General features: G+C 37.3%; 1 protein-coding gene across 3 annotated transcripts in view; it reads left to right on the forward strand.

Moving 5' to 3' along the window:
* MAGI2 (membrane associated guanylate kinase, WW and PDZ domain containing 2) overlaps positions 1-14410 on the forward strand; it is a 776112-nt gene that overhangs the window by 541848 nt on the left and 219854 nt on the right. The window lies entirely within an intron of this gene.

Genomic DNA, 14410 nt, shown 5'->3' on the forward strand with positions numbered 1-14410 from the left:
ACAGCAACTGCAATAAGATCCAAGGCTATATGACCACCAAATGGCTATGGTAGCTTGAATTTCTGCTGGCACTGCTAGAGCTCCTCACATCCAGTATCCTTTTTCCACTTTGCTGCCAAGTTAACTAGCTAAACTTAAGTAGTTTTCAGCTGGAATACGTAACGAAATTTAGAGAGGGAGGGAAAGGGATTTTTAAACTCATCAGGAGAAACGGGGACAGAGGTTTAACAATTCACATTTTTAGTGAGCTATAAATTGGATTCCACTCAGCACTGAAGTGAATAGCAAAATTCTTACTGACTGCATGAGGTTGATTTTTGCCACTGAAATACAAGCATTGTGTGGTGGATGCTCCAATGTGGAAAATTCTGAAAGTCGTTTCACTTAGAAATGAATTCACAACATCATATTTAGCAAAGATCATACCTAAGGCCTTAATGCAAATAAAGAACAAAAGGTTGAAATTCTTTCTGAAATATTATTTAATCATAAGTAGAAATCAGACTACATGATTTTTAATCTTATTCTCTCTATAGCTTTAATCCTTCAGTCCTTGACTTTTGAATGGCAAAGAAGCATGATAGGTTTAACAAAGGGGTCTTGTGGGATTATATTCATTACAATATGGTGAGCTACCCTCATTTTTTATTATTTCTTCTCCCTCTGTTTTTTTTTTTTGTGTGTTTTGTGGGTTTTTTTTGGTGGTGGTGGTGGTGGTGTTTTTTTTTTGTTGTCTTGTTTTGTTGTTCTGTTTTGTTTTATGAAAACTCTTGTTTTTAACAGAGATCATTAATGAAAAAAGAATGGCAATCTTCTTCTTTTTAAAAATTAATTTTCATAATGGCCTCATTTTAAATTTCATCTAGAAGGTCAGCAGTCTCATTGAATCTAGAAGTTAAAAAATGATTTGATGTTCTTGACTGGAAAGTTTGTCTTGTTGTACAGACCTGTTGGATATTTCCTGGCAACGAGTTCAAAGCACATTGCTCCCACATGAGAAATGTAATGGCTCACTGATATCTCTAGTATCACTCACTATTTTTCAGATACTTTAAAAGGCAGATTATTTGTCGTTTTTTTTCAACAGTCTTTGATTGTTTTTTCTTATAATACAATATATAGTATTCATTCACTGAGGAAGAATCCAAACTTCTGGATCCAAACTGTCCATTAGTAATTGAATTTCACAAAATAAACAAATACGACATGGTTTCTACTTACTATTAACTGAATTCATTATATTTATGACTCTCATTTTCTTTTCATTTTTGTAATATGCTTTAAAATGGTCTCAGTAGTTCTGCTTTTGTGAGACCTCTGCTTTGATTCTAGCCCAAGCTCCTCAAAGTGAGAGCTGGAGTCTTTGTTAAATGGAACTGGAAAAGACTGTCTGAGCACATATGTCCTGTATCTAAGTTCTGACTCTAAAGCAGCACTTCAGAAAGCCACTGTCTTTCATGCAGAATAGTTTTACAGACACAGTTGCAGATAAGCGCTCTTTGTAGGAGAGAGAAAAATACTACGGTAAAATTTCAAACTTTTTAGAAGGGCACCTGCCCAAGTGGGAGGTATGCATAGGTTTTTAGTATGTGGGTCATGGCTGACACAGAACTGTTGGGAAGGGAAAAACTGCATTTTCAGTATTCATAGTGGAAAGCTTCGGAATAGAATGCGTGGCAATAAAAGGTGGAAAGAATAAAAGCAGAGATATGGAGAACGTGATGCAGGCTATGTAAAAAGAGATTTGGATTTGTGATCTCTTAAAACACTAGAATTATTTCAGCATAGAAAGATAAAGAGGAAAAAAAATCCCCCTGGACCTGATAAAACCCTGAGCCTAGTAAAGGTGGAAGTAAAGGAATGGTGAAGCAAATGGGCAGCATCCTGGAATCTAGATGGGAAATGTTAGCCCCAATGATGCAATTACATTTTAGGATTCTGATTGAGAAAATTGGTTTCTTTTAAGCATTTTTTTTAAGTCTAATTAAATTCTACAGAATGCAGCCTAATGTTTAACAAAATAATAATTTCTGATTACACATTATGGTGAAGTGTTATGCCTTTGTTGTCTATGTACTGTAAAAATGAAAAGACCATAGAAATGCAGAGGGCTTCCAGATAAATGTAGTTACTCACTATAAGCAAATACTGATGAGCCATATCTACATACCTGTATACATGCATATTTCTGTAGACATTCAGGCTGGATCCTGGTAACTCTTGTGGCAGCAGACTGGGATGCTGTCTGTGGGATTTCCATGTGCAAAGCGGTAAAACACAGTTCTTACATTGGATCATCTTCCTTGTGGTGCATGAAAGAAGGGGGAAAAGGTCATATGTTTTACTATCAAAACTATTAACGATGGTGCAAAGCTACACTAACAATTTTGTCTGAGAAGTGATTTATTCTAGACAACATATCACTGTTGATAACCTGCATATTTCCTGTGTTAGCATTGCAGTGACAGTGTTTGTTCTGCTTGACCATGGAGGTAACTCAGAGATGCTGCACTTTCTTTTATCAATATAGTTAAATGTACTGCATATTGGACATTGTTTCAGTGTACTTTTGCTCAAACGGATTTTGAAAAATGTGGGATTTTTTTTTCAATTTTATAAACTGTGATTTCATCTTTCAGCTCTGACATCATCATGAAATACATGAGTTGGCCTGTCCAGACATTGTGCTAGTTTGTCAGAGAGAAAGAACGGGGGAAGGGAGGGCTAGAATTTTTTGTTAAAAGAGCAGATACCTTTTTCTTCTTTCAGTCCCAGATGGATATCTCTCATCTATTTTCTCTTAAGTAGTCCCTGATTTCCCCATTTTACAAAACATTTTTTTGCATGCAATTCATAATTATAGCTTATCTTTTCCATGATAGAGCATCCACTTCTGAGAGGAAGGTTTTCCCATACAAAAGCCCACAATTCTACATTTCTTACTCCTTTAAAAAAATTCAGTGATTCCAGCTATCCTGTTACAGAAACAGAAATATTGTATCAATTTGGGCCTACAGGAAAGATGGAGAGGGACTCTATCAGGGAGTGTAAAGATAGGACCAGTAACTACTTTAAACTAAAAGAGAGTAGGTTTAGATTAGATACTAGGAAGAGATTCTTTACTCTTAGTGTTGTGAGGCACTGGAACAGATTGTCCAGAGAAGTTGTGGGTGCCCCATCCCTGGAAGTGTTCAAGGCCAGGTTGGATGGGGCTTTGGGCAACCTGAGCTAGTGGGAGGTGTCCCTGCCCATGGCAGGGGGGTTGGAACTAGATGATCTTTAAGGTCCCTTCCAACACAAACCATTCTATGATTATGTTTCTCTATGTGAACTTTTTGGAGTTTCTGTCCAAAAACCACCCAAAGTAATTTTGTATCACTTTCAAAATTAAACAGTTGTAGAGATACTACAGCAATACTTCTAAGACTGCTGTATCATGGCCGTGTGCAGCTACTGAACATGAAAGTGTCTGCCACTGCTCTCACAAGATGGAGCTTGTGCTTTTCATACTATGCCTTTTGCATGGCCATCAGTTTAGAAATTTTTACCATCATAAACATGGCAAACAAGGTCAGCTTTAGCTATTTCTGGACTGATATATTTTGTATACTTATATACGAGTATACACTCATCTTTTAAATGTTCTAATTTCCTTCATCTGGCTAGAAGAATCACTTCATTTCTTTCTGGTTCAGCTACAGAGCTGGGAAAGCTCTGCCTTCATTAGTTTTTTGAGGCATGGAAAGGCTGTTTTGTAGAATTTTCAGTCTCATTATATTTTCAGTGGGTTTAATGGGGGTCCTTAGGCTGTTGCAGGTTGTAGCCTCCATTGGTATTCATTAAAATTGCCATTTTTTCTGGTGGTCCACTTTTTTCAAAGAGATGTTTCAATGTCTTTTCTACTCCTCAGTTGTCTATGGTCAGTTTCTGTGTCATATGTCTACTTGGGCATTCTGTCCCCACCTCTGCTTGACCTATTTTGCCTCTTGACAACTCAAAGAATACGACTGTATTTGGAAGGTATACATTTGTATACAAGACAGTACACTGTTGCTCTGATGAGTACTGAAAAAGATACAGAAAGACCTTAAATTGTATGGCTCCCCAGCTATTAAAAGACATGATATCTAATACCAGTTTACTACAGAGGGGACTTTCAAAATTGTTTGAACTCTCTGTGGTTTATCCCCTTCATGTCTTTGGTTTTCAAATGTGTGAAGAATTTTGTCATCTTAAGTTTCTTCTCTCCATACATCCGTTCTCATGCTTCCTATGACATCTGGTTAGCGTATAGTGCTCATAGTGCCATATTTGACATCTACAGAGTAGTTCAGATTATTCATTAAATGTGGGTGTAGTTTTTGAGAAGTTAAATTTTATTTTTGGACTTCTGTGGGTCTAATGTTCTCTTTTGTTTTACGGGCTGAAATGAAATCAAATACATACTTATAAAAGAGTAAACTGATCTAGTAAGGAGTAAAAGCAAACAATTTTTCCCCTTAATTTTAATCCTGTCAGGTATAAAGTTGCTAGTTTAAGGAACATTTCCTTTAATAAGAAACTGAAGTATCTATTCAGTCTGTGCTATCACTAGGTAGGTAAATGAAGAATTGCAATGAACTGGTGTGAGTCTAGGAAGGTAATAAACATACTTTCATCTCTTTAAGATTATGAGTGGTACTAGTACAAGAGAAAAAGACATCTGGGAAAGTTGGCTGACAAATCTTGTTGTTGCTAAATTTTTAGGTTAATATTGAAAGAACCATACAGATTATATTTTTAAAGAAGCCCAAATAGACTCTCCATTAGTGAAAGGACACAGGGGACTGCTCCAAAACCTACTGAATGGCTTCTGTTGAAATCCACTGAAGAGTTTTGGATTAGGTGGAAAGATAAGTCATCTGTAAGAAGGTTTGCCTTTTTCTCAACATAGTGTCCTATTATTGATTGACTTGAAGGGTTTCCTATTCAGATGAGGAGTGTGTTTTTGCAGATTTTGTTTACGCAACAATAAATATTGCAATTATGTCTTCATTATTCATGAATATTCATTCCAGAGAGAACGATGTGCAATCCACATTTAAAAACTTGAGTGCAAAAAATGTTTATTCCAGATAGTGTATGCATTTATGAAGTTTTCCATCTTTCACTTCTAATGGATTTTCAAAGACTGTGGTATTAGTCATTGACAATTAATATCTGGTGGCCAAATTGCATGTGTGCTGGCTTTCTTCTGGTGATTACTGGGGCACTAAAAAATAAAAATAAATAAAACCCTCACATACATTTCTCTACCAACCATCATCTCTGGTCATGTTTTCTTTGTTCATGAGATCCATAAACATGTGATAACTTTTTCTCCCCTTGGAATATTGTTTCTAATGACCAGGTTGATAGAAAGGCCAGCTAGGATATTTAGTGTGGTCAGAATATTTTTTATTACTTAGCTCTTCATCTGAGAAAGATAAGTAATGGCAGATTCCTATACCTTTCCTGGGACAGCAAATATGCCCCATTTTGCCACTTTAATTGTTAGGCATCGTTATTACAAATACAGCAGGCTGTGTTTCCATTTGAAAAAGTCAATAAGAAAAATTTTTAAAAGTTTGCTGGGGGAAAAGGTAAAGCAAATATTTAAGTAATACCCAGCTTTGCAAAAGAAATACCTGTGTTCTTGTGGTGGTTTCACACTGATAAGTAGCTAAGCACTACCATGCTACTCCCAAACTTCCCTTCCTCAAAAGGACAGAGAGAGAAAATACAATGGGGAAAAAAAAAAAAGTCTTGGGCTGAAATAAAGACAGGGAGATCATTCACCAGTTACCGTTACAGGCAAAACAGTCTCAGTGTAAGAGAGATTAATATAATTTATTGCCTATTGATAACAGACTAGAGCAGTGAGAACTAAAAGAAACTAAAAAGCACCTTCACCTCACCCACCCGCTTCTACCTCCTCCCCCTGAGCAGCACAGGGGAATGGGAAGTGGGGGCTGCAGACAGTCCGTAATGCTCCGTCTCTGCCATTCCTTCTTCTTCACTCTCTGCCCCTGCTCCACATGGGGTCCCTTCCACGGGATGCCATCCTTCCTGAACTGATCCTGTGTCGGCTTCTCACAGGCAGCAGCTCTTCAAGAACTGCTCCAACGTGGGTCCATATCACAGGGTCCATGCGTCAGGAGCAAACTGCTCCAGTACGGATCCCCCACAGGCAGCAGCTCCCCCCCCAGATCATCTGCTCCTGCGTAGGCTCCTCTCCACGGGCTGCAGAGGGTTGTCTCTCACTCTTCTCTCCCAGCTGCTATTGCACAGCAGTTTTTTTTTCCCTTTCTTAAATCTGGTCTCCCAGAGGCACAACCAGCATCGTTTACTGGCTCAGTTCTGGCGAGCAGTGGATCCCTTTGGAGGCCACTGGAACTGGCTCCTATGTGGATGCAGTGAGGCAGTTTCTGTGCTCTTCTTACAGAGGCCACCCCTGCAGCCTTCTACTAAAACCTTGCCACTTAAGCCCCAGTATAGTTCCCCAAAAGAAGACTTGCCTTAAAAAGTTAATTATACTCCATATTCCTATTGCATGTGCAATGTTGTTGAAATAAAGACTTTGCACATATTTCAGAGTGCATTCAAAGTTGCTAGTATGGTCAATGCTTATACTTCAGAAAAATGTGAGGGTAGGCATGCTAATCTCATGTCCTGTTGACCTAATCTACCTGTTCTTACCATTCTAATCACCATAATTTCTGAGCCGCTGATTCTCTGTTTTGCTATCCTTCTCTCCTTATGTATGCAGATATCCCACTGATGTTGCTGTAGGGAGCTATATAAGGAGAGCAGAATACTGAAATTCATTATAATCATGTGCAACTGAGAGGAGATGTTTGAAATGGGACTATTGCCCTTTCAGCTTGTGCATTGCCTTTCATATGGCTCAGTGCCCATCAGCTGAAAATTTGTATAGACTTCTGCTTAATTTAAGGTTGAAATAATGCCACAATGGACTTGATCCTTCTGAGAACTGAGTCTCAGCTCATTTTTTAATCATTAAGTGTGGCTAAATACTAGTTTATCTTTGCATACAGTCGTGCACATAGAATTTTGTAACACCAAGAAAAGCAAGATAGGCTTTTAAACTGGTTGAAGGAATGGTGGATTTCTTCTTGCAGTTTCTCCTTCTATGCAATGCATTCCCATCATTGTAAATCACTGAGTTTAATGCCAGAGACATATTTTCTCCACAAACTTAAAGCATTGCCTTTGGGAATTTCTCATCAAAGGAGCTGAACTATAAGGATAACTGTGATCAGTTGTTCCTAAACTGCATAGCTTGTACAATGTGGACTGTTGTCATGCTGTGATGAGAGTCCCTGATGAGAGATGACAAATTCCTTACTACTGTTAAAATTAAAATAATATATGGCTAACACTGAATTGAAATAAAAGTAGAATACCTAACTTAGCTTGCATTTTACAGAATGGTGCTAGTGTCATGGACTCTATCCTAGTTTTAAGTTGTGTTCTTTGTAAGGTGCTTTGACACAAAAAAAAATAAAAATAAAAATATTGGAAGATAAACAAAGCCTACTCAAACTTTCTGTACAAGAATAATACACTAGGCTTCTATAAAAACAAGTCTCTACACATGCCTTCAGGCATGCTCAGTCTTTATAGTTTTTGTGGACTTCAGTCAAAACTAGGAAAGTATAGTCCTACAAAAGGTGTTATTACATGTCTGGAAGGCTAGTTGTAGCTTTTTGGTCTAAACATATGTGTGGTAGTGACCAGAAAAACTAGAGATATAGAATCATAGAATGATTGGATTGGAAGAAACCCTTCAAGATTATCTAGTTCCAACCCCTCTGCCATGAGTTGGGACACCTTCCACTAGAACAGGTTGCCCAAAACCCCATCCAACCTGGCCTTGAACACTTCCAGGGATGGGGCATCCACAGCTTCTCTGGAGAACTTGTCCCAGCATCTCACCACCCTCATAGTGAAGTATTTATTCCTTATATCTAATCCAAATCTAACCTCTTTTAGTTTAAAGCCATTACCCCTTGTCCTATCACTGCAGCCCCTGACAAAGTGTCCCTCCCCAGCTTTTCTGTAGGCCCCCTACAGATTTTAGAAGGTTGTTATAAAGTCTCCCTGGAGCCTTCTCTTCTCCAGGCTGAACAACCCCAACTCCCTGAGCCTTTCTTCACAGGAGAGGTGTTCCAGCCTTCTGATCATCCTCATGGCCCTTCTCTGGACTTGCTCCAACAGGTCCATGTCCTTCTTATGTTGGAAGCCCCAGAGCTGAATGTAGTGCTCCAGGTGGGGTCTCACAAGAGCGGAATAGAGGGGGAGAATCACCTCCTTTGACCTGCTGCTCTTGCTTCTTTTGATGCAGCCCAAGGTACAGCTTGCTTTCCACATTGAGGAAAACTATATCTGTAGTTTTAAATCTGCTTTTATTCCTGAACAAATGAAACCTGTTTTTCATTCTATATTACCTACCATTCAAATTGTTTTAAAAAATAATAAATACATTATTAAGTAAATTAAAGTTATTTCTCTATAATAGAATGTTAGAATTAGAATTGAATTAGAATAAGAATAGAATTAGAATTAGAATTAGAATTAGAATTAGAATTAGGATTAGAATTAGGATTAGGATTAGAATTAGAATTAGAATTAGAATTAGAATTAGAATTAGAATTAATTAGAATTAGAATTAGAATTAGAATTCTGGAGATTTTTTATTGCAAGTCCAAAGCTGAAAGTAAGTTGGGCATTGTGCTAAACAGAGATAAGTTCATAGTTTACAGATAGTGAAGAAAACAAAGTAAGAACATAAGGTCTTCTCTACTGGCTGGGAATAGCTCTCTGCCTAACCTGTGTCCTGTGTCTAAGTACTGCTTGGAGCAGATGGTTGGGAAAAGACTACAAGAAACCAAGCAGGCATAATCTTCTCCCTCTCACACCTTCCTACTTACTATTTCTCAGCGTCTTAAAGTAATCGTGAGCTGGAAGATGCCTAAGGATCGATGTGTTTAACTATCCTGTATGAATGTTTTTAATTCCTTTCTAGGTCCATTTAAGCTCTCCTCTTTCACAGCCTCCTAAGTTTATGAGATCCACAATTCAGTTATGTGTTCTGTGGAAAAGAAAAAAAAAAAAGTTTCTTTGTGGGTTATGTGCTTGATGATTATTTCACTAAGTATTAGGTGTTATTAATTGTGCTTATTTTATCATGAAAAACACTAATAATTACCTTTACACTTAATCCATACCATTACTAACTATATATACTATTATCAAATCTGTTTATGTGATATCTGTCCAGTAGGAGAATCCCAGTTCATTAAATCTGCCTTTGCAATCACAACCTCTTACAAGCCTCTGATGACAGAGACTATCCTCCTCTGCACCTCTGCTAGCTCTGCTATGTGCTTTTCAGGTGGGATGGCCAGAACTCCAGGCAATACTCAAGATGGGAATGCACTGTTGATGGCATAATGATGCTGTCTGTTTTAGTCTCAGTTCCTTTCCTGAAATTGCTAATGTTCTGTTTGCTTTTTGTACACTGCTGGGCTTAAGCAGGTGGTGTCTTGAAGAACTTTTCCCTGGGTGGTAATAACTACTTTAGAGCCTTTCATTACATATGTATGTGTATGCACAGTTAGGGTTATTTTTCCCAATGTGCATTTCTTTGCATTTATGGAGATTAAAATTCATCTGCCATTTTATCAGTCAGTATTTTGAGATTGTTCTTCAGCTTCTCACAGGCTGCTTTAATTTGATTATCCTGAATAAGCTTTCAAAGGCTTGAATCAATTTCTCGGAATCAGGAAGGTGACCTCAGAATCATAAGATCTTAAAAAGGAATGTGTGGCAATTTTTATTTACCTTTGATTTACTTGATCCTTTGAGATAACTATTTGCATACTTTTATCCACTAGTGAAATTGACTGAAACTATGCTAAAAAGAAATCCAGAAAGGCAGTTAATATAGTCATCTTATTTCTGAAATGGCAGCTTTAGGAAAGCATGGTAACAGCAGCTCAGTTTAATTAGCTGAATTGAATTACTATGCAGAAATGAAACCAGCTGGCCCAACACAGCAACATCAAAGTGGGATGTTGAAATCCAAGGCTGGACACCATGGGCTCTTCGTAGCTGTAGGCACCTCCAAAGGGTATTTTATCTCACCTTAGCTTTTATGCTTAGTCAGACAGATTTACCTTCTGACACCCTTGTCCTCCCAGGCAGTTGAGAGGGGGTCAGTGGGGATTGACCCTGAGTGGGAATAACACCAGTACCTTTGAAGTATGTCAGAAGCTTCACACTTTGTTTTTGGCAAGCACCAGGGAAGGTCTTCCCATTCATAGATCCTGAGGCATTTAACCAGGGCAGGAGAAATTAGCTTAGTGTGGGGGCAAATTGGCCAGATGCATCAACCATGACAGCCACTGCCTTCCTTTTCTTCATGAGACACAAGCTTTTTACACTTGTCCTTTATCTCTACTCTGCTGCAACCTCCTGTTGATGTCATACTACTAAAGAGCTCTCTAGGAGGTGGACAACAGGCAAATTAGTTAGGGAAAAGCCTGCTGGCTTCCCTTCCATGCCTTGAGATTATTTTCAAGACTCTGTTGGGTGTCTTGTTCCTAAAGGCAATACGGTTATTCTGGGATAGAGCTCTAGATTCAATACTGTGTTTGATGCCTTTAAGCCACTGTGGATAATGGGAAAATTTTGTAAAATATATACATATAATTTTAATATATATATATATATATAAATATAATTCTTAAAATAATGTTTCAGGAAATATTTTATTCATCTCGGAACTTTTGAAGAACTTTTTATGAGAAGTTAAAACTCTGGGCTAAATTTAAGCTAACTTAAGCTTAAATTTAAGCTAACTAATAAGTTTTTAAATACGAAGAATGAATGCTGTATTAACATTGAAAGTGTTAAACTGTTCTTCAAGATTAAAAAAATTAAGAATTACAGGAAAAAAAAAGTTGTAGCTTTAGAAATTTAGCTACTGTGTGATATCTCTAGAGTAAACTTCAGAAAGAAGTGAGAAAAAGAACAAAAGAAAACTTTGTATTAAAGGAACTTTTTAAGCAGAAATGGTAATGTGTAATTGCAACTTGCTGCCCCGGTACATGATTTCTTTTGGCTTATTAGGAGTATAGACACAAATTCATATTTGTTTGTGATAGAAAAGCATCACACTTTAGCAAAACTCTCCTATAGCTTAGTAAACTGCAGGACACTGCATCTGGGAGTTTCTGAATAATTTATCTGAAGTAATGAGTATTATCATGTGATGCTGTATCAAAGCAACTGCTCGAGTGAAAGCCAGCTGGGTACAGCCGTTGTATATCAAATAGTTGCTTGAGTTGTCTCTCTGGAAAAATTAGAGAACATAATGAGCAAAATTAGAAAACCTGGGGAGCAGCCTCCATGGATACCCATTCGCAAGAAGTAATTTGATTAGTGTGAAATCTGTAAAAGTTCATTGTTTACAAAGCTTGCAAGCATTATAAGAGAAGTGCACGTCTACATACATACGCACACCTACTTATACAACATAGACATGAAATACACAAAGTGTGAGATGAGTACTAGGTGTACTTATTTTTCTATATCAGCTTTATGAAACACTAATAGAGTATTTGCACAGAATCTAAAAGGCACTCATTTAATGGCTTTTGGTTTGAGTTTCCCAAAAGGCTGTATTTAGTCTCAATAAAAGTAGATGCTTCAAAACCAAGATCCAGGGGAGGCTGACAAAACACATCTGCTAAGGGAAAAAAGCACAGATCTGTTAAGTATTAGATTGATGCTTTTATGAGGCATGTATATTTAAAGTGCCATTTGTGCCCACTCTGCACAATATTGATGAAGAACAGACAGTCACAAAGTGCAGAACTGAGAGAGAAGTACAGAGCTTCTGAATTTTCAGTAGAGTCTGTGGAGACTGCAGCTCATCTGCATCTCTCAAGATCAAGTCCTGCTCTCAACATTATGACTGGTTTTACTAGCCTGCCTCCTATTAAATCTACTGTCTGAATGGTTTAACAATGAAGTCACTTATGACAACTTTTGGATCCATGGTTTAATATCATAGAAATAATTTGATGACATATTTATATCAGTGGCTTTTGTAGCTACGTTTGGTGTTTTTTCTTACAGATATGTGAGAAATACTGCTTCATCTGGTTGTCATTAGGCTGGCAAAAATGAAGCCATTGATTAGAGGCATGAACTGAATAGCTTGTAAGCTAAATTACCAATTGGGGATTCCCGAATGGCCAAGAGCACAGCATGTCTGATCTTAGCAAAACTCTGCATTGCAGTGGGGAACTCCCCAAAGTATGCATTATCTTCTGATGTTGACCTTAAATAAAGACATGGGCATCTTTGTTGTTTGAAGGAAATAAATCAGAAGGCTTTTGTTTTCAATAACAGATTCAGAGTGTACTAATGCGAATAAGATCCCAAATCAAAAAAGTCTACAGCAGTTTAGAGAGACAGACCTATTTCTTTGACATATTCAGGTACATTTCTGTAGTGTATGAAAGAGAGAAAATTATTCTACTAAAGTACATGGAATGTAAATATTGCAGCATTATTCTATAATATAGAAATTTGGAAGTTATAATAACCAAAAAAATTATGATGTATATTCCACTAATGCTTTTGTTTCTTTTTATGCAGTGATGTTTTATAAAAATATGCTTTTCAAACTAGTAGTGTGCTTTGGCAAACATTAAGAATGACAAAGTGGAATCTTTAGTTATCCAAATTCAAAGACCTATTGTTATTCCATTTAAATTCACTCTGCTAAGAATGTAATGTAAACATCAAATGCGTATTGGAATGTTCTTATCATATATTGAATTTCTGTAGCTATGCAATGTTTTTTCTAATGGGATAAACACTAGTCCTGAGCTTAAATGTGAAATGGTCCCTGCACGTATATGTACAGAGATGCACATCATCAATACATCAGGTTGTTTACCAGTTAGTGGAGAAAGGTAAAATAAAAATAAATAAATAATAATAACAATAAAAACACTACAATTAATAGAAGCAATTTACTATATTTGCAGACTGAAGGAATTATTTTATTCTGTTCTTTCTCTTTACTTTGTACATTATGAAGGTCAGTTGAGACAAAATGAAAATGACAAAACTGATCTCTATTACAAAATTTAATCTGTGCTACAGATTTTGGATGGCTACAGGAATATATATTTATGTATCAAGGCCCAGAGCACTGTGATTTCATAGAATTTCAGATTATTAATTATTATAATTACATTGCTAAATCTGTGATGAAAAAACAGAGCTTTCATTTAGCATCATGAATCTCATCCATTTTACCCTTTAAAAGAGCTTACACCTACTAGCCATGATTAGCACATTCTGGTACCAAAACTTTCACTGAAACCCTCAAGTTTATTTCTCGAGTTGCTAGTCAGCGTATCTGGATATGGTTCAATGAGGCCATCTGAGAAAATGCTTCAACAAGAGTTTCAGACATATTGCCCCAACAAACACAAAACACTCTTCTAACTTCATATTTACGGAAGGAGAGATTGGTAAATTGTTCTGCAGCACTTCTTTTACCAAATACCACTTAATTTGCAGAGAACCACTGCAGTGGTTGCCTCTCAAGGAGCTTTTGCCTGTTTCATTTTCCTCCCTGCCCAGTTTATCCCACAAGTATTACCTGGTATCACCCTTCTGCCCTTAAAACTGAATTCTGAGTATGAGAAGTGCTTCCCACTCTCTCTCTGCTTCCCACTCCCTCATGTGGCAAGGCAAGGCAAAACAAAGATAAAATTTAGTCCCCGCTGACTGCTGGAATTATTAGTGTTAAATACTTTATCAACACTGGGCTGAAAATTGAGTTATTTATTATCAATTGGAATGCCATTCTGGAGTTCCACTACAGTTAGCACTGAGCTACTTTCATTATAAAATCAATTTCCTGGAGATGCCTATCTCCACTGGTTTAATATATACCAGATTGAAAGTTGGCATAGAAGTGCTGGTGCTCTTCCAGGGTAGAAGCACTGACTACTGAAGAGGAGGTGTAGTTAAAATATGAAAAAGCAATAGATTTTTCACGTGTCAGACTGGCTAGCATTCTCCAAGCTTAAAAGACAAGGCTCAGCTATTTCTGTACTTAAAAGTAAGTCCCCATTCCCACTTTATCTGTACAGGACACAGCTCCCATTCCGTACTGTCTGTCTTTCAAGAAGTACCTCCTGTACTTTCAAGTAGTTCCAACCACCCTTTCTCTCATCTCTCAGTTGACTTTCAATGGATGTTTTCACAAGGATCTACTCTAGGCACCAGCTTCAGTAACCTTCACTACGCCAATGCTGAGGAGGAGGAAATGAGGTGG

The sequence above is a fragment of the Cygnus atratus genome, chromosome 1 (genome assembly GCF_013377495.2).
Source record: "Cygnus atratus isolate AKBS03 ecotype Queensland, Australia chromosome 1, CAtr_DNAZoo_HiC_assembly, whole genome shotgun sequence".
Lineage (NCBI taxonomy): Eukaryota > Metazoa > Chordata > Aves > Anseriformes > Anatidae > Cygnus > Cygnus atratus.